The 25,699-nt window shown below is 48.2% G+C and overlaps 1 protein-coding gene across 2 annotated transcripts in view; it reads right to left on the minus strand.

Moving 5' to 3' along the window:
* The window catches only part of MCU (mitochondrial calcium uniporter), a 160,885-nt gene that overhangs the window by 50,615 nt on the left and 84,571 nt on the right, over nt 1–25,699 (minus strand). The window lies entirely within an intron of this gene.

The raw sequence follows: 25,699 nt of genomic DNA on the forward strand, positions 1-25,699 counted from the left end.
ATGATCTTGGAGGTCTCTCCCAACCTGGTTGATTCTATGATACTTGCAAACACCCCTGCAGGGGAGTTAAACTAGATAATCTTTAAAGGTCCCTTCCAACTCAAACCAGTCTATGATTCCATCTGTCCATTCTGAGCTCAGCATCTTCAAAACACAGGTCATGATACCATACACTGCTTTTACCTTACTACCATAAGCACTTCTTGCAGTCCTCCATACAGACTGGAAGAAATATCAACCAGGTTGAAAGAGGCCTCCAAGCTCATCCAGTCCAACCTAGCACCCAGCCCTGTCCAATCAACTGGACCGTAGCACTAAGTGCCTCATCCAGGCTTTGCTTCAATACCTATGTAAAGGTGAAGCTTTCTCCCTCTAACTGCATGAGCGGTCAAGTGTTGCAGGGTTAGCATCCCAGTGAAAACTGATGTGGTTTTGACAAAGGTTACCAATTTCAGCTTAAAATTTCAATGGAACATGCCTCTGCTAATCAACAGTTCATAGAATAACACATTCATGAGCTGAGACCACACTGCAGAGGGGAAACAAACTCTACATTCCTGGAAGGGAAAGAAGACAGAAGAGGAAGAGACTTTCTCTGCAGAAATACTAAGCTGCTTTGAAGCAAAGGGCTCAGGTATTTCTTGCTGGAGTTTGAGGAAGTTGTTTGCTTTTAAAGCTGTTGGGAGAATAGAAGAGTGGAAAAGAATTTTCCATACTGCTACATCTGAAATGGTGGCTCAGCTGCAGTTCTCCAGGCACAAATTCATGCTGCTGAAGCATGCAGAATGATGCAGACCCACACCACCAGACTCCTGTGATATGATGCAGGTATGGGAAATAAAGATCAAAACAGAACTCAAAATGGAATTAGTCAGGCACAAACTTGAAACCTGTTCCTATATGACACTGAAAATACTCACTTTACCCCTTATCATATCTTGTTTCAGAGTTTAACAGTTCACAAATTATCACAGAATGGTTTGGGTTGGAAGAGACCTCCAAAGGTCATCTAGTCCAACCCCCATGCAGTCAGCAGGCACATCTTCCACTAGATCAGGTTGCTCACAGCCTTGTCCAGCCTGACCTTGAATATTTTCAGGGATAGGACCTCAACTACCTCCCTGGGCAATCTGTTCCAGGCTCTCACTTCTCTCGTGATCAAGAACTTTCTCCTCACATCCAGTCTGCATCTCCCCACCTACAGCTTCACTCCATTCTCCCTAGTCCTGTCACTCCCTGATAGCCTAAAAAGTCCCCTCCCAGCTCTTTTGTACGCCCCCATCATGCTCATGGTGAAGAACTTCTTCCTGAATCTTTCAATCCACATCTGCTCTTCTCCCATTTCAAACCCTTGCCCCTCATCCTATCACTACAGGCCTTTGTAACCTGTCTCACTGCAGCCTTCTTGCAGGCCCCCTTCAGTAAATGTCACCTCCCAAGCTTTTGCAAGGAACACACAGCTTGAATGCTTAAGTGCAGCAACTTAACCTGGGACTCATCCTTCGGGAACAGAACACGAATCACAAAGCAGCAGCTTCAGCATTTTTTTCCCACCAGCACATTTGCACATCCTCAGCCAGCAAGAGCCTCCCCCTTCCAGCAGGCTCTTCTGACAGCCTTGATAGTTGTTTTCTTCACATCCAGCCTTTCCTCTTCCCAGGTCCCAGCCATGCAGTGTTTTAAGGCTTTAGCACTGCAAGGCTAATTTACTGGAAGGAAAGCAGCAGCTACTTCTGCTGTCCCAATTTTCCAGGCAAGTGGCCTGGCCTGTGTTGCTACCAGCCCAGTACACAGGAAGACAGAACAGCTTAGATTGGCAAAGCCCCTCAAGCTCATCAAGTCCAATCGTTCGTTTCACACTGACAAGTCCTTGACTAAACCAAATCCCTCAGCACAGCTTCTAACCACTAGGAATTGCCATGGCTGTTCACCCCACAGCAAACTGCCAAAACGCAGCACTGTGCAGCCTGGTGCCTCCTGCCAGGCTTTCCTAACACCCACCTTGTCCTTGCCTCCTGCCATTCCACTGCTCATTGCTCTTTATGGCAACCCAGGGAAACTTCCACCACTCTTTCCTTAGGGCAGCAAGGCTGAGAAACAATGTTTTGCTGAACTGCGAAACCTTCATTAGCTTCTTGGCACTCAGGCATAAGCAAAGTTATCACTGGCTCACACAAAGATATCCAAGGATATTTAATGCAGTTAAGATATTTCTGGCATCAAACCAAGAAACAAAATTGAAGTATCTCAGTGCTTGGCTATATTATCTACAACAGTTGGGAAAGTACTCTCTAAGCAAGTTTATCCAGGAGATGACTGCATTCTGATGTACATCAACCGTTTGATTAATCACAAAGCTATTTCCAAGGGCTCACCAAAAAAGGAGAAATGAGACACTGCAGAGCAGTTCCCTACCACAGGCACGCAGGCTCTTTATCCTGCTGCAGAAGAGGCCACTCCAGTGTCATTTCTGAACTGAAAAGGTGGGGTTATTTCTCCCCCTATTCAGAGCAAATAACAAGTGTAAACGAGCTGGGTCATTTCCCAAGCAGTCTGCCTTCCTCTCTACAACCCTCTGCACAGCACTTCAACTGCTCATTCGGTTCTTCCAAAGGAAAGGTTTCACACAGGGAATAAGCAAGAGAGGTAATACAAGTGAAAACCAAGTGATTTATCCGTGGACCTGCACACAGGAAGCTCTCTTCCTCTAAACAATAAACTTTATTCCTCCTTAGGAAGGATTTGACTCAGACATCAAGCACAAATAAACCCTCCAAGGCAAAGTGGGTAAGTTCACAAGTCAGAACACACCACCCTGCTCCCAGCCACCGTTTTTATTGTTGCCTTGCTCCCTGTAAAAGTCCATTTCATACTAAGAGGGATCTCTCAGTGTTACCAGCTCTCACTTTATTCCCTCAAGCTCTTCACAGAATGAGGGTTGGAAGGAACCTCTGGGAATCATGCAGTTCAACCCTCCTGCTGAACAGGGTCACCCACAGCAGGCTGCCTCTGATCACTATGTTCACGGGGGTTCTGAAAATTTCCAGAGCAGGAGATCCCACAACTCCTCATCCACCCTTAACCATCCTACTGCTGTACAAGAGCATGCTGCCAAAACATGACTATTACTGAAATTAACACCCCCAATATTTATGTGCTCTGTTCCATGTGACTTAAGTTTAATCTCCCTATGTGGCACTCCTTTGGGCACAGCCCCTCAGGCTGCTGTATCAAGAATCACAGAATGCTTTAGGTTGGCAGGGACCTCAAAGATCACTTAGTTCCAAGCCCCCTGCCATGGGCAGGGGCATGTTTCACTAGGTTAGGTTGCTCAGAGCCACATCCAGCCTGGTTTTAAAAACTTCCACAGATGAGACTTCCACCACCTCCCTGGGCAACCTGCTCCAGTGTCTCACCACCCTTATGGTGAAGAGCTTCTTCCTAACACCCAACCTGATTTTGCCCTCCTCTAGCTTGCATCCATTCCCCCCAGTCCTATCACTACCCAACACCCTAAAAAGTTTCCCACCAGTTTTTCTGTAGCCTCCTTCAGACACTGAAGGCCACAATAAGGTCTCCTTGAAGCGTCTCCAGACTGAACAGCCCCAGCTCTCTCAGCCTGTCTTCATAGGAGAAGTGCTCCAACCCTCTGATCATCCTTGTGCCCTTTCTCTAAGCACACAGCAGCATATCCCAGTCTCTCTTTGGGCTCCAGAACCAGGCACACTATTCCAGGTGGGGTCTCACAACAGTGGTGTAGAGGAGGAGATTCACCTCCCATGACTTGCTGGCCACACTTCTCTAAATGCAACCCATGATATGGTTTGCTCTCTGGGCTGTAAGTGTACACAGAACACGCACACAGAAGGCATGCAGCTGCTGTGCTAAGCAGGATGAATGTGCTTGTTTGAAGCTAGCTAGAATCTCTTGGTGAGAAGAACTAGATTACAGGCTGTGAAAGGAAAACAATGGTGATGTCTACTTCCCTCACAGGCTTGCTGAAAGATAAGAATCAAAACATAGATAAAAGCACTACTTCTGCTGGGGAGCTCTGAGCTGCATCTCTCTCTCTAACCTCACCCTCCGTTTCTCTGATTAATCCACTTTGCTTCCTAACCCCCTGGCTAAACCTCCATTCCTCCTTGGGACTGAGGTAAGGTTGAGAGGGGTGGGAGAAGGTGGAAGGGCAGTTGAGAGACCCTCCTGGGGACTCAGGTTAATGGGGTGGGTGTTGTGTTTCTGCATTAGCTTTTACCTTGCATATTTCTGTCTATAACTGTATGTACAGTAAATATCTGCTTGTATATTGTGCTAGCTGTAAACATAAGCTTCCTTCAATTTCCAGAGCCAGCTGAGTCTAGTCTGGGTGATTTACAAAGTGCAGGGGGGCAGGGAACACCCAAAACATCACAATGAACTACAGGGACAAGCTTCTTAAAACAATTTTACTTGCCAAAAAGCCAAGTAAGTAACTCCTGGTATTAGACAGCCTTAGAGTAGCAACCAGCAGATGACTCATCAGGAAAAGATTTAAAAGGAACGGGTTTCCCAGCAGTGCCAGTTAAAGACAAATTGGTTTGTGGAACAGACAAGTTGCAATCCTCAAATACAAACCCTTCTTGGTCATCTTTTCCCCTCAAATGGGTGTTGTCATTTTGATGCATCAGTGGCTGCTAGAGCAACGCAATCCTGCACTTGGTGTCTCCCAGAAGTTATATTCCCAATCTGCCTGGGAATTGTTTTAAGTATTACGCAGGCTGAAGAAAGAATAAATCAAACCTAACTACTGAAAGCAGAGGTCATTCATCTCACCAGATGAGAACACAGACAATAGGCTATGAATTATGCAAAAGAGGTGAGATACAACATAGTCAGTCGAGTCTATTACCTGCAGCGGGTAGAAGGCAGTTGATTAAACGGCAGAGCAGAAACCATTCAGCCCAATTACTGAATAAATATTTCAGAGCAATTTTTCTGTTAAACATTTGGAATTCATCTTTAGCCTGCCACAGAAATGATCAGGGACAGGCTACAAGGACAGGCTAAGGGAGCAGCAGTTGTTCAGCCTGCAGAAGAGAAGGCTCCGGGGAGACCTAAAAACGACCTTTTGGTACCCAAGAAGGTCTTGGAGGAAGGATGGAGAGAGACTGTTGACAAAGGCCTGCAGTGAGAGGACGAGAGGCAATGGCTTCTAACCAGAGAACAGAACACAAGGGGGAAGTTCTTTACTGTAAGGGTCACAGAGCACTGGAACAGCCTCCCCAGAGAGGTTGTGAGGTCTCCTTCTCTGGAGCCTTTCAAGGCCTGTCTGGATGTGTTCCTCTGTGCTCTGTGTTAGGTAGTGTCACCCTGCTCTGGCAGGGAGTTGGATGCTATCTCTTCAGACCCCTTCCAACTTAAAGCATTTTGTGATCTGTAGATTTAAATTGGATGTTAGGAACAAGTTCTTTACAATGAGAGTGGTGGAACAGGTTGCCCACGGAGGTAGTTGAGGCCACATCCCTGAAGATACTCAAGGTGAGGCTCAACAGGGCTCTGGGAAACCTACCTAGTGGAAAAGGTCCCTGCTTACTGCAGAAGGGGTCAGATTAGACAACTTCTGAAGGTCACTTCCAACCCAAACCATTCTATCATTTCACCCAAGGACACTAGGGGAGGGCAGCAGGCTGTAAGCCTTCATTTGCATTAGAGGAAAGCTCTACCTAACAGGAGGCTGTAGCCAGGTCGGGGTTGGTCTCTTCTGCCAGGCAACCAGCAACAGAACAAGGGGACACAGCCTCAAGTTGTGCTGGGAGAGGTATAGGCTGGATGTAAGTTCTCCACAGAGAGAGTGATTGGCATTGGAATGGGCTGCCCAGGGAGGTGGTGGAGTCACTGTGCCTGGAGGTGTTGAAGAAAAGCCTGACTGAGGCCCTTAGTGCCATGGACTAGTTGACTGGATAGAGCTGGGTGCTAGGTTGGACTGGATGATCTTGAAGATCTCTTCCAACCTGGTTGAGTCTATGACTTGAAAAAGAACATGTGCCCTGTCAAAGGCAGTAGCCCAGGAGACTGCACAAGGTGAGAGATAAGCTGGCACACTGCTGGGCGTGTTTCTAATAGCTTTAAGCAAAAGCATCCAACTCCAAAACAAAAGCAGGCACAGTTTTTCAATGGCTATGACTCCAGCAGCTACCCTGTGCTGTCCACTGCTACGCCCAAGGCAACACCAGGATGTGTGCTATGTGCTTGCAGCCTCTCTTTCTATTACCAGAGCTAAGAGGGAAAAGTCCTAAGAAAAGGGTAAATCTTGCCTGACAGATCTGGTGGCCTTCTTTGAACAGGTCACAGCCTTCATAGATGAGGGGCAAGCAACTCACATCATTTACCTGGACCTGAGCAAGGCCTTTGGCACTGTCCTCCACCACATCCTGGTCTCCAAGCTGGTGACACATGGGTTTGATGGGGGGAACACTGGATGGATAAAGAACTGGCTTGATGGCCACACCCAAAGAGTGGCTGTCAATGGCTCCATGGCCAAGTGAAGGCCAGTAACAAGCAGAGTCCCTCAGGGATCAGTCCTGGGACCAGTCTTGGTCAACATCTTTGTGGGGGCCATGGACAGAGGCACTGAGTGCAGCCTCAGCAAGTTTGCTGACCACACCAAGCTGTGCAGTGCAGCAGACAGGCTGGAGGGCAGGGATCCATCCAGAGGGACCTGCACAGGCTGCAGAGGTGGGCACAAGACAACCTCAGGAGCTTCAACAAGACCAAGGGCAAGGTCCTGTATCTGGGTGGAGGCAATGCCAAGCACAAATGCAGGCTGGGCAGTGAGTGGCTGGAGAGCAGCCCTGAGGAGAGGGACTTGGGGGTGCTGCTGGATGAGAAGCTCCACAGGAGCCAGCAGTGTGCACTTGCAGCCCAGAAAGCCAAGCAGAGCCTGGGCTGCAGCAGGAGAAGTGTGGCCAGCAGGGCCAGGGAAGTGATTCTCCCTCTCTACTGCACTCTGGTGAGACCCCACCTGGAGTACTGCATCCAGTTCTGGAGCCCCCATTGCAAGAGGGATGTGGAGATGCTGGAGGGTGTCCAGAGAAGGGCCAGGAGGATGCTGAGAGGGCTGGAGCAGCTCTGCTGTGAGGACAGAGTGAAAGAGTTGGGGCTGTTGAGTCTGCAGAAGAGGAGGCTCCCAAGTGACCTTCTTGTGGCCTTCCAGTACCTGAAGGGGGCCTATAAAAAAAGCTAAGGAGGAACTTTTTAGGCTCTCAGGGAGTGCCAGGGCTAAAGGCAATGGAGCAAAGCTGAAGACAGACAAAGCTTCAGACAGACAAAAAATCCCAACTCAGTAACTTTGCTTCTGAAAGTGTCTTCAAACGTTGCTCTGGGAAAGCATCATCCTCATCCCCTCTGCCTTGTTTCAGCCACTGAATGAAATGAGACAGCAAAGAACAGATACCACAGATCATTTCACCTGCATTTGCCCACCTCATTTAACCTCATCTAGCACTATCTAGCCACTGCAGAGAGCATAAAGGGTAGCACAACAAAACTGCCACTTGATAACACCACAGGAAATCACTTCAATGGGCTATGATCTGTGTTATTTCCACACAATTTGTTTCAGAGGAGGACTGGGCACTTAGTTAGCCAAGCAACTTCCAATTCTGGGAAAATGGTCCTAATTGCTATGTGAACTATAAAGGGAAAACCTCCTCAGTGTGGATAGGAGAAAAGAGCAGAGACTAAGTCAGAACTCAGCCTGGAGCAGCTCGATCCCTGCCTCTATGCTCTGCCCAGGATGCAATTCTGGGACTATAAAGACTTGAGGTCCTTTGTCCAGAAAGATCTGTACCTGTGAGGAATTTCCCAGCCTGCATTTAGGAAACAAAGGGAAAGAAATGTTCACTAAAGGTCATCTTCTCTCTACCAAAAAACAGCCCCAAAGTTTCCAATGATGACTTGGTAAACCTTATCTTGCCCTTCGGCCCCAGCCTGGAGAAAAGACAGCTTTGGGGAGACCTTGGGGCAGCTTTCCAGTACCTAAAGGGGGGTACAAGACAGTCAGGAAGGAAATTTTTTTAAGTGTTAACAGTGGCAGGATGAGAGGGACCAGACTGAAGCTTGAGGAGGGCAGATTTAGACTAGACATGAGGAAAAAATTGCTTACAGGGAGGGTGGTGAGATGCTGGAACAGGTTGCCCAGGGACATTGTGGATGTCCCTTCCTCAGAGATGTTCAAGGCCAGACTGGATGAGACCTTCAGCAACCTGCTCTAGTGGAAGGTGTCCCTGCCTATAGCAGGGAGTTAGACCTAGATGATCTTTCAGGTCCCTTCCAACCTAAAATCATTCTGTGAATAACAGGATTAACAAAGACACAGTTGGAAAAAAAAAAAAACAAACCATCTTAGACAAACTCAATTAACTTTCAAGGCACAGCCACAATAAAAAGAACAACAAGTTTAAGTGTGGAAAGCATAGAAAAGGGATAAAGCTTCAGTGCAGGAATTTGGGAGCAGCAACTTATGGCTGGGTCAAAGCTGCAACTGGAATTCTTAAAGATCACAGAATCGAATCACAGAATCAGCCAGGTTGGAAGAGACCTCCAAGCTCAGCCAGTCCAACCCAGCACCCAGCCCTGTCCTATCAACTGGACCATGACACTAAGTGCCTCATCTAGGCTTTGCTTCAACACCTCCAGGCATGGAGAGCCCAACACCTCCCTGGGCAGCCCATTCCAACGCCAATCACTCTCTGACAACAACTTCCTCCTAACATCCAGCCTAGACCTGCCCCAGCACAACTTGAGACTGTGTCCCATTGTTCTCTTCTGCCTGCCTGGCAGAAGAGACCAACCCCACCTGGCTACAGCCTCCCTGCAGGTAGCTGTAGACAGCAATGAGGTCAGCCCTGAGCCTCCTCTTCTCCAGGCCAGCTCCCTCAGCCTCTCCTCACAGGGTTGTGCTCCAGGCCCCTCACCAGCTTTGTCTCCCTTCTCTGGACACCTTCCAGTACCTCAACATCTCTCTTGAATTGAGCAGCCCAGAACTGGACACAGCACTCAAGCTGTGGCCTGAGCAGTGCTGAGCACAGGGGCAGAAGAACCTCCCTTGTCCTACTGGCCACACTCTTCTTGAGCCAGCCCAAGATGCCATTGGCTCTCCTGCCCACCTGGGCACACTGCTGCCTCATCTTAAGCTACTCTCTACCAGCACCCCCAGCTCCCTCTCTGCCTGGCTGCTCTCAGCCACTCTGTCCCCAGCCTGCAGTGCTGCTTGGGGTTGTTGAGGCCAAAGTGCAGAACCCTGCATTTGGCCTTGTTCAATCTCATCGCATTTACTTCTGCCCATCCAGCCTGTCCAGGTCCCTCTGCAGGGCTCTCCTACCCTCCAACAGATCCACACTCAGATGAAGCACTCAAGAGCAGAAAGGTTAATTGTATTCACTTTTAACTAAGGAAAAGGTAAATCCTCCTGGATTTTATCAAGCCTGGCAAAACCTGCTCACCAATTCTGCAACAAAAATTCATTTGAGCATGTAGGACTTCAAACCTCAACAAGAGCCCAGAACCTCTGGCTTCAATACATCAAGCCACCAAGCAGGAAAACTCATTTATAACAGCCAGCCCTAAACATCACTCACCACTTCTATTATGTGGTCTGAGGGAGCCAGAGGAAGGCCCTGAAGATGATCAGGGGTTTGGAAGAGCTCTCCTGCAAGGACAGGCTGAGGGAGTTGGAGTTGTTCAGTCTGGAGAAGACCCTGGGGAGAACTGATAGCAGTCCTCCAGTACATGAAGGGGGGCTATAAGAAGGCTTGAATGGGACTGTTTACAAAGGCTTGGAGGGACAGGATGAGGGGCAGTGGTTTGAAATCAGAGAAGAATAGGTTTAGTCAAATATTAGGAACAAGTTCTTTACAATAAGGGTGGTGGAACACTGGAACAGATTGCCCAGGGAGGTAGAGGCTTCATCCCTGGAGACATTCAAGGTCAGGCTGGACAAGGCTGTGAGCAGCCTGATCTAGTGAAGGATATCCCTGCTTACTGAGGTTTGACTGGATGACTTCTGCAGGTCTCTTCCAATCCAAACCATTCTATGATTCATGCACTCTTGGATATATTTAAGCCAAAGAGATTTACTAAGTGAGACATTTTTATGACTTATTCAAATGGAAATATAAACATCCAAGTCAAATGCAGCTACCTTAAGGGTACTCGACAGATCAATACCCCAAACACACATTATTCATAGCATTTAGGTTCAGAAATGTGAAGCTACTGCTAACTGGAATAATCAACAGACATCCAATTTTAGCTTATGCAGGCTGTAAAACCCACAACCAGATACTTCTGAAACTTCCAGAATATGGGAGGTTTGATGCCTGACTTCCATGGGAATTGGCAAGGAACAAAAACAAAGAGAAACAAAATGTCTTTGCCTTTTCAATGCATAAAGATCTAAAAGTCAATCCAATATGCACCTTGGTAACAGGGAGTTTATCCTGTTCCTCCTTAAGTATCACTTTCATACACCAGGCAAAGAAAATGAGATAAAGGATCAAGAAAGATTTCCAGCACAAGAGCAATCAAAAAATCAAGCAGGTGCCACTTGGGGAAGACTATGGAATATCTGCATTTCCTGCTGCAAGTCAGGAAATAAATCTACTGAATATTATGTATGCAGTTCTAACTCCACAGCTTGAAAGTGACAGAAAATCCCTTTGCCCCAGCCTGGATTTCAAAAGCAGCTCCCCTTTAAAACATCACCGTCTCCAGTCTTATGAGAACACAGTAGTTAAAACAGACTTGGGCTTGCCTAAGACTCTTTAGGCTTATCTTCCATCAAGACAGAAGCCTGATGAAGTTAACAGAGAACCATAAAATTGTTTGGACTGGAAATAGACCTTTAAGATCAAGTCCAGCTATTTTTTAACTCTCTCAAGTCATGTCCCTTAGCATGCACAAAAGCAGGCACCTTTATCACAGAATACTGCAAGCCTAAGAGTGTGCTTTAGATCATGACAGTATCTTGCATTTGGCTTTACCTGCTTTATGACCTAAAAATGAGCCAGCAGTGTGCCCAAGTAGCCAGGAGAGCCAATGGAAGAGTGTGGCCAGTAGGACAAGGAAGGTTCTTCTGCCCCTGTACTCAGCACTGCTCAGGCCACACCTTGAGTGCTGTGTCCAGTTCTGGGCTCCTCAAGTCAAGAGAGATGTTGAGGGACTGGAAGGTGTCCAGAGGAGGGCATCAAAGCTGGTGAGGGGCCTGGAGCACAGCCCTGTGAGGAGAAGCTGAGGGAGCTGAGGGTGTTTGGCCTGGAGAAGAGGAGGTTCAGGGCAGACCTCATTGCTGTCTACAAGTACCTGAAGGGAGGCTGTAGCCAGGTGGGGTTGGTCTATTCTGCCAGGCAATCCGGAACAGAAGGGGACACAAGTCTCCAGCTGTGCTGGGAGAAGTCTAGGCTGGACGTTAGGAGGAAGTTGTTGGCAGAGAGAGTGATTGGCATTGGAATGGGCTGCCCAGGGAGGTGGTGGAGTCTCCATCCCCGGAGGTGTTCAAGAAAAGCCTGCATGGGTAACTTAATGCCATGGTCAGGTTGATTGGACAGGGCTGGGTGCTAGGTTGGACTGGATGATGTTGGAGGTCTCTTCCGACCACACTGATTCTGTGATTCTATGCAATAGAGCTGCAACTGCAAACGACTAAATAACAAAGATGCTTCAGTCTGGCAGAGAAGATCTCTTCTAAGTGAAGGGAAAAAAGTAGTAATTGTCCCTTTGATTCCACAGGTATCAGAACCTTCTGTTTGGTACCCTCCCAGATTTTAATGAATGAGAATGGACAGAACCAGAGAATGGACAGAACCAGAGAATGGACAGAACCAGAGAATGGACAGAACCAGAGAATGGACAGAACCAGTCAGGGTTGGAAGGGACCACAAGGATTATCTAGTTGCAACCCCCTGCCATGGGCAGGGCCACCCTATCCTGGATGAGAGTAGCTGACATCTTTCAGCAGACACATTAGCTCACCTATCTCACACTACAGACACTGACTTGACATCTAATGCAGCTGCAAAATCCATGCAAAATCTGCTACAAGACTTTTTTGGGGGAGGCAGTGTTACTGTAGCTATGACTGCATCAGCACTAGGCATGACCTGGAAGCCAATCTCCCCATTCATGCTCTGCTGGGAGCGAGCTGTGTGTCGCTCCATGTGCCCAGCTTTTTGATTGCTTTCAAGACCTATTAAAAAATCAAGAGCAGGGAATCCCAGCAACCCTAAGGGCTCTGTGATTGCTTTCTCTGCCAGTGAAGCTGGGAACTGCAATGAATGTTTTCCACTCAAGGCTACTTCCTCCCTGTTACCAGCACACGAAGAGATGCAGGCAGGAGAAGCCCAAAAGGAGACACTTCCGCAGCACGATTTTGAGGAAGGTCTTTCTCGAGGGAATGACTCACTGCTCAGATTTCATTCATACTGAACACCTGACAGTGTATTTTTGCATCAAGGACAAGCAGAGTGCATAAAAAGCAGAGGCTTCCCCTGCCCTAACATGTGTCCTGGTGAGATCTTGTCCAAAATATTCAGAGGGCTTCTGCCTGTGCTAGCAGCATGGAGAGAAGCAGCAGCAGCCTGTGCTTGCACCCTGCCAGCCAGCTCAGCAGCCCTGCTCACCCAGGCAACCACAACCCATGAAGTTCATGCTACACAAATAGCCCCTTTTGCTCCCAACTTGGCACTCAGCTGGTAAATCCACTCAAGTAGAATCAGATCCTGTCAAGAGACAACTTGAGAAGCCTTCCTGTAGCTACAGTGGTCAGGGAGGGGACTGAGGGTTTGTTTTTTTTCACATGTTAGTTAGCTAATAGTTAAAGACTGAATCTCTTCTTTCTTTCAGCTCAACACAGAATAGCCTTAGAGACACAGAAAGTTCTGAATGCTACCTCCACGAACAGCACTGCTGACAAATTCATGGACTGTCCTTACACCAGACCACAGTAACAAGGACAGACATGCTCCTGCCCATAGCAGTGAGGATCCCATTTACAGTGTGGGTGGTTTTAACATTAGAAGGTGAATAAACACTGCAGCAGGATAGTTCAGGCAATCACCTGAAGACAGATTTCTTTATATCTCTTACAAACAGGCTGAAATTCCTTGGGATTTGGTTTGGTTTTTAGGCACAGAGTGTTTGTCACCCTGGAGAACTAATCCATCCCCTGCACTACAACACAATCAGAAGGTATGTGATGGTCTCAGTTTCCCCAGAAGGCTCATGAATTGCTGCAGTGAAGCATTTCTAGCAAGCATTTCCTGAACCAAGCCATCCCTACTGACAGCTTGCCACACTTTTGGTCAGAATAGTCCTTACAAAAGAAAACCCAATCAAGATCGGAACTAGACTCTCAGGACGCCTCTTCCCCAACTCATGCTCTCTGCCCATACTGCTCCCAGATGAAGAAACACAGCAACAGTCCCAGTGCAGGAGGAAAATCACAAACCTTTCCCCGTGCTGCTGATGGGTGGCAGTCGAGCCAGCAGCAGTGCTCTTGCACAGCAAGGTTTCAAGCACCCTCCTAACACTGCAGTCCAAAACCTCACCCTGTGCAATGCCACTGAACTCTGCCTTACAGAAACACTCCATATCTGGTACCTTTATTATTATGTCTGATATGTCAGTATCATTTTGATCCTTACTTGCTCAAGCCTCACACCACCCACAGCTCCTCACTTGAATTTCCAAGAGCCTTACCTTGGTGTTCTGAGATCACAGAATCATAGAATCAACCAGGCTGGAAGAGGTCTCCAAGATCATCGAGTCCAACCTATCACCCAGCCCTGTCCAACCACCATAGAATCAAGCAGGTTGGAAGAGGTCTCCAAGCCCAGCCAGTCCAACCTAGCACTCAGCCCTGTTCAATCAACCAGAACATGGCACTAAGTGCCTCATCCAGGCTTTGCTTCAACACCTGAAGGGACAGCAACTCCACCACCTCCTCAGGCAGCCCATTCCAATGTCAATCACTCTCTCAAAAGTAATAAGCAAGTTTAAGGCAGAATTATTCCCAGCAGTGCAGCCCATGGGAAACCCAGGGAATCATCATTTCATCTCCCACTTGAGGCTACATTTTAAACAAGACTAAGCTTTGGTAATGACCTATTCCCTGCATCTTTCTGTGAGTCCCTGCAGCCTGCTTGCCAACCTGTTCCCCATGGGCTATCAGAAAGCACCATCCATCTAGCATAGTCTTAAGTGTCTGCAAGGCACTTAACCTTGAAGGAAGCTGCCCTAGACCAGAAGATGGTAACAAGAACAGGTAACATGAATCCTGAACAGAGTTACTAGAGAAATATACCTTAATTTATTATTCAGATGAAGCTTCAGGACTATTCAGATGAAGCTACACCTGTTACATTACACCCTGGAGTACATCCAAAGAGGAACAACAAGGCTAGTGAAGGGTCTAGAACAAAAATCTTACAAAGAGTGGGTGAAATAACTGGAGTTGTTTAGTCTGGGGAAAAAGAGGGTGAGTGGAGAGCTTCCCCCTCTCTAAAACTACCTAAAAGGTAGTAGTGAGCTCTCTTCTCCCAGGTAACAAGCAACAAGACAAGAGGAAACCGCCTCGAGTTGCACTGGGGAGGTTTAGGTTGGACATTAGGAACAATTTCTTCACTGCAAGAGTGGTTAAGTGGCATCCCCACATCCCTGAAAGTGCTCAAAAATGCATACCTGTGGTGCTTAGGGAGACACTTGAGCAACGACTTAGCAGCATTGGGTTAACAGCTGGATTCAATCTTGGAGGTAATTTCCAACCTTAATGATTACCCAATTACTTCAATAAGGCCCATGACTGTGCTGCTGATGAAATGTGCTGCCTTCTGAACTCCTGCCCATGGCTGTGCTCTCATCTCCTCTTGGTTACTCAGCCTCTACTCCATTTTTTCCCCTGCAGGGACAGTTATCAGCTGGATTAGAGAATCGATACAGCTTGCTGCCTAGCCATGTGATCATTGCTTTCCCTGCTTGAGGCATTTGCAACTGGAAGATGAGAAACACCTCATCATCCCTGTTCACATTGGAGGCTAACACATCCTTTCTACACAGAACTTAAGGCCAGCACTAGTAGAAGCTGAATCTTGTTAAGCACTGTACCACATGTTGGCAGGTCTTTGCATTCATCTGTGCTCCCCAGAAGCATCACTGGAAGTGGTGAAGGATTGATGGCTCCAGCTGAATAAAGCTCAGAAAAATTCAAGCCTTGAATGCTGCATTAAGGGTTGAGAAATATTTTGTCCTCCATAATGAGAGGACATGAGTTCCTCAGATATATTTTCTTGACTTCCATAAAGGCTCAGTGATAATTTGTAGCCCCTGTGAGGACACAGGCACACAGCTGGGTTGGACCTACACTGCACCACTTTATTAATCAATTAAAACTTTCATGTGAATAAAAGCTCCACTTCTAATTTCCAGAGTTCAAACCCACTCTATAGCCCAGGCAATCCATCATCACTTGAAGACATGCACAAAAAAAAAAACCCTTATTTGTTCTCACCAGCCCAAATATAACTTTGTAATAAACCTAAGTTGGCAGCCAAATTTACCTTCCTTCAGAAACCTGAGCACATTTTCTGTTAGTGTCTAACTTCAGCTTTCCCTTAGACTTGGCAATGCTGCAGTCATCTAATCAAAATTAAATCCATACTGAGCAGTGGAGAAGGAGCCTCTCAGCTTACTCCTCCCTCCAAGTTCAGAACTACAACGACCCAATCATTAACTGCACATCCTAACCCGCTTTCCCCAATCACAAAATCACAATCACAAAATGTTAGGGGTAGGAAGGGACCTTGAAAGCTCATCCAGGCCAACCCCCCTGCCAGAGCAGGATTGCCTACATCAGACCATACAGGAATGCATCCAGGCAGGTTTTGAGTATCTCCAGAGAGAGAGACTCCACAACCCCCCTGGGCAGCCTGTTCCAGGGCTCTGTCACCCTCATAGTGAAAAGATTCTCACGTTTACATGGAACTTCCTATACCTCAACTTCCACCATTGCCCTTATCTTCTTATCAGGCATCACCAAGCAGGGCCTGCCTCCATCCTCTTGGCACTCACCCTCTATGCATTTCTAAACAGGAATGAGGGCACCCCTCACCCTCCTCCAAACTAAAGAGCCCCACTCTTCAGTGGGCAGGAAACACAGAGCCCACTGGAACCAAAGTATGGTTATTTGAAACACTCACCCAACTTCTGCTGAGGAGATGGCTCCTGCTCCATTTCAGCTGGCTCCCAAGGCTCACCTCACCCTCAGCTAATGCTAGTTATATGCTTTAGGATAGCTAGAAAAGGCAGGAGATGTCCAGATGCTGGGACTCAGCGCTCCAGGGAAAGAATGAAGTCAGATTTGAAAGACAGCCACATCTGCTGGCAGCCAAGTAATGAAACTCATCACTTATGCCTGCTCACTTTAGTCTGAGGCTTGCACTAAGCCACCAGCTTACCATAAACCTCCCAGGAAAAGGCAGTTCAAAGCTGCTCAGCACCTCAGCGTTGACACACAGAGCCAGGTACTGTGCTCCTGCTGCTCACAAGTGACATTTGCCAGTAGGACACACACATTGAGTAATCATGGACACAGTGACACTCCTCTGGGCCCTGCTCCTGAAGTGCTTTGTCTAACCACCAAATATCCAAAGCAGCATCAATCTCCAAGTAGATGTGATATGCAGGGATATGCATAGGGATGTGATTGCCCCCTCCTACTTGGCACTGGTGAGGCCACACCTCAAATTCTGGGTTCAGTTTTGGCCCCCTCACTGCAAGAACAACATTGAGGTGGATCCTCAGTGTGGATCCTGGTGGTCCTTTCCAACCACAGCAATTCATAGTGATGAGATGTGCTGAGGGATTTGGTTTAGTCAAGGACTTGTCAGTGTGAAACTAATGATTGGACTCAATGAGCTTGAAGGGCTTTGCCAATCTAAGACATTCTGTGAGGTGTTGGACTGTGCCCAGAGAAGGGCAATAAGCTGGAGAAGGGCCTAAAAAAACAAGTCTTAAGAGGAAGGGCTGAAGGAGCTGCAGTTGAGTCTGGAGCAGGCTGAAAGGAGACCTCATTGCTCTCTGCAGCTCCCTGAAAGTCGGTGGGAGGCAGTCTCTTCTCACACTCAACAAGAGACAGGACAAGAAGAAACTGCCTCAAGTAGTGCCAGGAGGGGTTCAGGTTGAATGTTTGGAAGAATTCTTTCACAGGAAGGGTTCTCAAGCACTGGAGCAGACTGCCAGGGAGATGGACTCACCATCTCCAGAGACATTCAGCAGATGGAGGGATACTGAGGAACACAATTTAGTGGTAGTGGTCATGAAATTGTGAGCTCTAGGCAAGTGGTTGGACTTGATTATCTCAAGGGTCTCTTCCAACCTCAACATTCCCATGACTTCAGGTAGTACCACATCCCAGTACATCCAACCTACATCTATTATCCAGAGCTGTTTCACACCAACAGCTGCAAGATCTACTGCATGCAAAGTTGTCCTGTGTGCAGGGTTAACCATTCTAGGGCAAATGATCTTGAATTTGATCCCAGGTGGGCTTGACTCCTCCCCAGGGGTGGGTCTGAAGACTACCAGGTGATTATATTTTAACCCACTCCCCCTTCCTGTCTAAAGATCCATAAAAGCAGGGGGACTTCTGTTTTCTCTCTGCCTGCATCACCATTCCTGGTTCCTGCTGCATATTGTTTCACCACGGGGCCATCCTCATCACAAGGTAGACAAAACTCACTGCCATCAAATCTGGTTGTATATTTGCACGTTTGGTATCTTGTTTTCCCTTCCCTACACCTTTCTAACTTCCCTACCTCACATACCTTTTATTGATTGTTAAACATTTCTTCTTTTAACTTCCAAATCACAGTGAGATTGCTGATTGCATCCTTTCCTCTCTCTCCATCTAATTCCTTTCCTGTTGGGAAAGAAGGGGGAAGAGGGTTCTGTAAATTGTTATTGGTTCTACCAACATTTGAGTCTCTGGAAATTTAAATTAGAACTGAGCCATTCTGCTTCGTAGCAAATCTCCTTCTATGATCAGGTGACCTGCTTGGTGGATGTGGGGAGGCCTGTGGATGTGGTCTATCTGGACTTCAGCAAGGCCTCTGACATTGTCCCCCACAGCAAACTGCTGGCTAAGCTGTCAGCCCATGGCTTGGATGGCAACACTCTGTGCTGGGTTAGGAACTGGCTGGAGGGCCGGACCCAGAGAGTGGTGGTGAATGGTGCCACATCCAGCTGGTGGCTGTCACTAGTGGTGTCCCTCAGGGATCTGTGCTGGGCCCCATCCTCTTTAACATCTTCATAGATGATCTGGATGAGGGCATGGAGTCAGTCATCAGCAAGTTTGCAGATGACACCAAGCTGGGGGCAGATGTGGCTGGGTTGGAGAGCAGAAGGGCTCTGCAGCGGGACCTTGACCGCCTGGACAGATGGGCAGAGGCCAATGGGATGGGGTTCAATAGCTCCAAGTGCAGGGTGCTGCACTTTGGCCACAACAACCCCATGCAGAGATACAGGCTGGGGTCAGAGTGGCTGGAGAGCAGCCAGACAGAGAGGGATCTGGGGGTGCTGATTGATACCCGCCTGAACATGAGCCAGCAGTGTGCCCAGGTGGCCAAGAGAGCCAGTGGCATCCTGGCCTGCATCAGGAATGGTGTGGTCAGCAGGAGCAGGGAGGTCATTCTGCCCCTGTAGTCTGCACTGGTTAGACCACACCTTGAGTAGTGTGTTCAGTTCTGGGCCCCCCACTTCAGGAGGGACATTGAGATGCTTGAGTGTGTCCAGAGAAGGGCGACAAGGCTGGGGAGAGGCCTTGAGCACAGCCCTACGAGGAGAGGCTGAGGGAGCTGGGATTGTTTAGCCTGGAGAAGAGGAGGCTCAGGGGTGACCTTATTGCTGTCTACAACTACCTGAGGGGTGGTTGTGGCCAGGAGGAGGTTGCTCTCTTCTCTCAGGTGGCCAGCACCAGAACGAGAGGACACAGCCTCAGGCTGCGCCAGGGGAAATTTAGGCTGGAGGTGAGGAGAAAGTTCTTCACTGAGAGAGTCATTGGGCACTGGAATGGGCTGCCCGGGGAGGTGGTGGAGTCGCCGTCCCTGGGGCTGTTCAAGGCAAGGTTGGACGTGGCACTTGGTGCCATGGTGTAGCCTTGAGCTCTGTGGTAAAGGGTTGGACTTGATGATCTGTGAGGTCTCTTCCAACCCTGATGATACTGTGATACTGTGAAATGTTCATCTCTGAAGCACATGTTTTCTTGAGGCCCTCTGGAGCAGAGAGGGAAGACCAAGGACCACAGCACACACTTCACACCTCTCCAGCTACCTTGCCTTACAGAAAAGCAATCCATTTGCTTGTCAGCCAGGCATTAAGCTCCAGGGTGCACCACTGAAAACCTGACACATCCATCCCTCCTCCTCAGCATCGATCAGATTCCCTCGTGGGCTGATCTTCTGCAGGCTAAGCACCTCCAGGTCTTTCATTCTTTCTTCCTTGTAGAGATGCTCCAGGCCACCCAGCATCTCTGTAGCCTCTGCTGGGCTCTCTCCAGTAGTTCCCCATCTGTCTTGAACTGGGGAGCCCAGAACTGGGCATAGTACTCCAGGCATCAAATCCTGCAACCCACATCCCTGCTAGCCACTAAGCTTCAGTGCCACACCTTCTGGTTCTCTGCTGGAGGCAGAAGGCAGAGTACAGCAGCTTGGCACAAAACACACAGTGTGGGTTCAGTCAGTGTGGATTGGAGGACAACACCTTCCATGTGCAGTGTGGATTAACGAGAAGATGAAATACACTTCTGGTCCCAAGGGCAGAAGAGCACAAAATCTTCCTCTCTGGTTGCCTGATCTCATCCCAGAAGCTGCAAGCACCACAGGTTTTTGGCAAAAAAAAACAAATGAAAACAATGGTATGGAAAAAAAGGCTCAAAGACCTTAACAGGCTCTTCCTTGGATTTCCAGCTGCAAAGAACTAAGTACAAACTGCTGATAGGTTTCTGACTCGCAGTAACCAACAGCTTGCTGTGGAACCACACCACTGGCTTACATCTAACACCAAATTTCACAGGCTTTAAACCACACAGGTCACCTCCAGGATGAATCTCCAGGAGAATTCCTTCCTGCTCAGGACAGTCCCTTTGCTGCCTGTAGCTGCTGGAGTTTCCCTTTTCCACAGGAAAAGAAACAAACGGCCCCAGGGCATTGGTCCTTTGCTGTGTGCTCTGCTAGTTGCTGGGAAGATGCTCAGGAGATGATTCATGCTGCAGTCACCTTGCTGGATATCTCACAGCTCAGGGGACTAGTTCCAAGTGGATGTACAGAACAACCTAAACACAGCAGAGAAGGAGAGGCAAAAAGGACCTGGAAAAAGACGCGAGCAGAAATAGTCTCACTCGCAGGGATTTTCAGACTAACCTGCATCTCAGAAGGAGACTTTGGCCACACTCTGTAGAAGTATGTGACATGTTCCAGAGACACCAATACCCTCAAGCAGCTAATTTCACACTGCAAATCCTTATGCACATGCCTAAATGTCATAGACTCCTAGAATGGTTTTGGATTAGAAGGGACCTTAAAGGTCACCTACTTCCAACCACCCTGCTATGAGCAGGGATATTGAAGATATAGAATCACAAAATCAGTCAGAGTTGGAAGGGACCACAAGGGTCATCTAGTTCCAACCCTACCCAGGGACACCCTACCCTAGGTCAGCCTGGCCACAGCCTCAGCCAGCCTGGCCTCAATCACCTCCCTGGACAACCCATTCCAGCCTCTCACCACTCTCATGGTGAAGAACTTCCTCCTCACATCCAGTCTGAACCTACCCATCTCCAGCTAGTTCTGCCAGGGGAGGTATAAGCTGAGTGTTAGGAGGAAGCTCCTCCAAAACACAGTGATTTGCCATTGGAATGGGCTGCCCAGAGAGGTGGAGTCACCATCCCTGGAGATGTTCACAAAAAGACTGGCTAAGGCACTTAGTGCCATGGTCTAGTTGATTGGACTGGACTGGATGCACTTGGAGGTCTCTTCCAAGCTGGTTGATTCTATGATTCTAGTCCTGTCACTACCTGATGGCCTAAAAAGTCCCTCCCCAGCTGTTTTGTAGGCCCCCTTCAGATACTGAAAGGCCAAAACCTCTGACACTTGGACTTGCTGCAGGTACTGTGAGATCACATACAATCCCATTTTGGCTGCAGAAACTGGAACTGAAGGCTGGCCAAGCAAAGGGATCAGAAAGGTTATCTAATCTCTACTACACATAGACACATCGAATCATTTAGGCTGGAAAAAAACCCCTAAGGGCATTGAGCCTACTGTTAATCCAGCACTGCCAAACCCACTACTAAAGCATGTCCCTCAGCACCACATTTATACGGCTTTTAAATCTCTCCAGGGATGAGGGCTCAGCCACAGCCTTGGGCAGCCCGGTCCAGGGCTTCCCAACCCATTCAGGGAAAATAATTCTCCTAACGTTCAGCCTGAACCTGCCCTGGTGCAACTGGAGACCATCTCCTCCTTGTCCCTGTCGCTTGCTGCTCGGCAGGAGAGAACACCACTCACCTCCTAGCATCATCAGTAAGGTACAGGACAAAAGCCGAGAGACAGCGACATCAACATGAAAATGGGCAAGAAACTCATGAAGTGACCTTTTCTTTCCTCTTGTATTACCTAGGCAAAAATATTTGAGTGGTTTTGAAAAGCAAGACGATGCCAGAAGTGGCTGCTCCGGGAAAAAGCCTTGCAGATAAAAAAGGCTTTAACTGGCTAAAGCACCCAGCCAGCTTGGCATCTCCAACCCAAGAACACTTGACTGGTGCAAAGGAAGCAAAGCAAAGGGATTTCCATTTACCTCCATGATTAAATGGCTCCTTTCTCTCCCTGCTCCACCAATCCCCAGGGTAATTAACGCTCTGGGACAAGAGAGCTGAAATTGCCTCGTTTCTAAATTCACCCATCAAACCCAACACGCTGAGACCATCTGTCTCGGTCTCCTTATCACGTACCTCTTTCCCCTCTTTCCCCTCGGAAAGCTACTCGTGAGCAGCAGGGCTTCCCCAGCACGCATTTTGCTACTCCAGCAGCAATATCTGATGCTCTGAAACGAAAGTGTAATCCCCTCCACTGACGCTATTTAAGGGGAGGGAGAAGAGGGGGAGAACGGGTTGCCTAAGAGACAAAGAGAAACTGACATGGGGGAAATAAGGTTATAGTTTTAAGCCCACCCAGCCAGCAACCTTGCTGCAGGAGCTTGAAGGTTATTAGCAGAGCATCAGCGGGAGGGGCTGCTGGTACCCACCGCCGCTGGCGAAGCCGGAGATGGGAGACCACGGGAGATACCCTTGCTGGATGCTGCTGCTCTCCTGCATACTAATAGGGAAGAGCAGTGTGGTACGAGGAATCCCAGCTCCCCTGGCAACGCGATGTCTCTGCTGAACACATTTCCATCAGGAGCAATAAAAGCAGGCTCTGGAATTAAGTCGAACTGAACCTCTACCTCCTGTCTTTTCCTTCCTGCGATGCCTTTGATGAACAGATTTCAATTAGGAGTAATGAAAGCAGGCTCTGGAATTAAGTCGAACTGAGCCTCCATCTCCTGTCTTTCCCTTCCTGCGATGCCTTTACTGAACAGGTTTCAATCAGGAGTAATAGAAGCAGGCTCTGGAATTCAGTCGAACTGAGCCTCCATCTCCTGTCTTTCCCTTCCTCTCAACGCCGCTAGCAGCTGCGGCGCTGGGGAATTACCTTTGCTGCAGGGAACTCCCACAGCACGCATCAGAAGCGCAAGGCAGTTCCTCAGTCTCGTTTTCAGCTCGCGTTGGGGGTTCCCCTGATGCTTTGAAATCAGAACCTTCCCCCTGCATTGCATTTAGGGCCATCAGCAACTGCAGGGAAGCAGAAATGTACCAGAACAGAGTATTTTTGTCATCCACTCCCCCAGTCCTCAGCGTACTACAGCAGGCAATAACCAGCAGAAATACATCGATATGTTTTCACACTCCTACCTCATCCATCTTCTGTTTGGAAACGTGCTCCCAGACTTTATTACATTGCTTTAAGAGCAAAAGCAAGAAAATCCACCGAAGAGAAAATTAGCATAGAGAAGAACCCTGAAAAAGCAACTCGAGTGATTTGAGAGGGCAAACTACCCACCCAAAATGACGCAGACATTCTCCAGGCAGAAGGGGGCTGCCTATTTAGACAGATGGACTTTGCAAACTAGCCTAAAAGCATTAACCCTTCAAGACCCTTTGCACCTGCCCACCTTCCTGAATAAAGGCTGAATTTCTCTCTGTAAGGAATGCATTTGCCCAAGTGCCAGCACGAACCAGGGTTACATACATACTGCCAACTCCTCCTGCCGAAATCATCCGGCACTTGGTCCTACAGCCACATCCTTCTGCTGCAGGATGAACTCTTTGTAACCTGCTACAGTAGTTGCTGAAACATTAAGAACTAATTCTCCTCAGTGTGCTGTGCCTCCCACCTAACATCTTCTATCCACGTTTATCGCCAAGCAGCGGAACTAATTACACAGACTACATGAAAGAACCACCGCAGCTCAAGTCCCTTCCTCTTCAAACAGATGTCTTTTCCTTCAAAAGATTAAAGTAACCAAGCTTGAGAAGCGAGAATGGTTTTAACTACATTCAGTAACTGGAATTTATGGGCAGAGTGCTTTAATTCTCTGACACCAATAGGGATTAATGTAAAAAAAAAAACCCACAAACTCCCCAAAATAATACATCTATAATGAACTTCCACACCACAATCTTTGTACTAAACAAAGCTGCTGGTTGCCCTTTCTCTTGAACATTCATGCCTGTGCTAGTTTGAGCCCAGCTAGAATGTTTTGGTGAGAGGAATTAGATTACAGGCTGTGAAAAGGAAACAGTGGTGATGTCTGCTGCACTCATAGGCTTGCTGAGATGTCTAAGAACAAGAATTCAAACATAGATAACAGTCGCTGTCTGTCTGGGCTTTGGGCTGAGCTTCTCTCTCTAACCCAAACCTGCCATCTGTGTGACTAATCCATCTGTTTCCTAACCTCCCTGGCTGACCCTCCAAACTACCTTGAGCATAAGGCAAAGTCTGGGGTAAGGGAGAGAGGTAGGAAGGGTGGTTGCAGGCCCCTCCTGCAGACCCAGGTTTCTGGGAGGGCTGTTGTGTTTCTGTATTACTTTTTAACTTGTGTATTTCTGTATCTATTGTAGATACCTGCTTGTATATTGTGCTAGCCTCAGGCTGCGCCAGGGGAGATTTAGGCTGGAGGTGAAGAGAAAGTTCTTCACTGAGAGAGTCATTGGACACTGGAATGGGCTGCCCAGGGAGGTGGTGGAGTCCCTGGAGCTGTTCAAGGCAAGATTGGACGTGGCACTTGGTGCCATGGTCTAGCCTTGAGCTCTGTGGTAAAGGGTGGGACTTGATGATCTGTGAGGTCTCTTCCAACCCTGATGATACTGTGACACTGTGATTTCCAGACCCACTGAGTCTAGTCTGGGTGATTTTCCTAAGTGTGGGGGAGCAGGTAACACCCAAACCATCACAATGCCTCTCTCAGAGGCCCATTTCTCCAACAGTAGAACTGAACAAGCATTACATTTCCTGCAGTTGATGTTTCATCAGCTTGAGGGCTGCAGAATAATCTCTTGAGCAGGGAAAGTGACATGCCCCAGACAGGTTGCTCAGCTCTAAACAAAGCACAGCAAGAGCAGCCACAGGATGGCATCACTGGTTGGTTTCCTGGGTAGTAACATACTGAACCCTCCACTTAATTCACTCTACATTATTATTTTTAATTATATATTGTATCTGAGACAGGTAAGTGAAGGTGCTAAGCATACACCATAGGTAAGGGTTGATGTTTCTGGAGTAATTTAAGATTTGCAGCAAATGCAAACTGAGCAGAGAAGATTTCCCACCCTTGCATGCCACCTGTTAGCTTGAGGTTGTTTAAACAGAAGAACAGTCTTACTATTAGGAGCTTGCTTCCACTTCTCCAGTTCAGAGGAGCTTCATGTCCAGCCCAAGCTAGCAGCTACATTTTAGCCAGTACCTGAAGTTGCCCACTGAATTTCACAGGGCTGAAGAGGGGGGACAGGCTCTGCTCACTGCTCCCTGGGGTTGGACAAGGAGCAATGGGTGTAACCTGCAGCACAGGAGGTTCCACCTCAACACAAGGGGAAACTTCTTTCCTGTAAGGGTCACAGAGCACTGGCACAGGCTCGTCAGGGAGGTTGTGGAGTCTCCTTCTCTGGAGCCTTTCAAGGCCTGTCTGGATGTGTTCCTCTGTGCTCTGTGTTAGATAGGATTGTCCTGCTCTGGCAGGGGGCTTGGACTCTATCTCCTTGGGTCCCTTCCAACCCCTAACATCCTGTGAGCCGGCTGCAGAGGTAGCCCAGGGTGCTCACACTCAAACCATGCAGCACCTCTCGGCAGGAAGGCAGCTGTGATGGGGAACCTGAGCAGTTAGAGAGAAGGGAACTTCTCAACCACATTCCTTCTGCAGCAGAGCACTACAGGAAGGACAGGGGTGAAATGAGGCCTTACATGCAGATGCAATATCAATCATTTGGACTGGGTGTTATTTCATTAAAGGTATCTGGATGATCAGTCCACCTTATTCCACATCTGCAAACCCAGGAGATGGGCAGCCTCACTGCCCCTGC

This window comes from Pogoniulus pusillus, chromosome 6 (assembly GCF_015220805.1).
Source record: "Pogoniulus pusillus isolate bPogPus1 chromosome 6, bPogPus1.pri, whole genome shotgun sequence".
Classification (NCBI taxonomy): Eukaryota; Metazoa; Chordata; class Aves; order Piciformes; family Lybiidae; genus Pogoniulus; species Pogoniulus pusillus.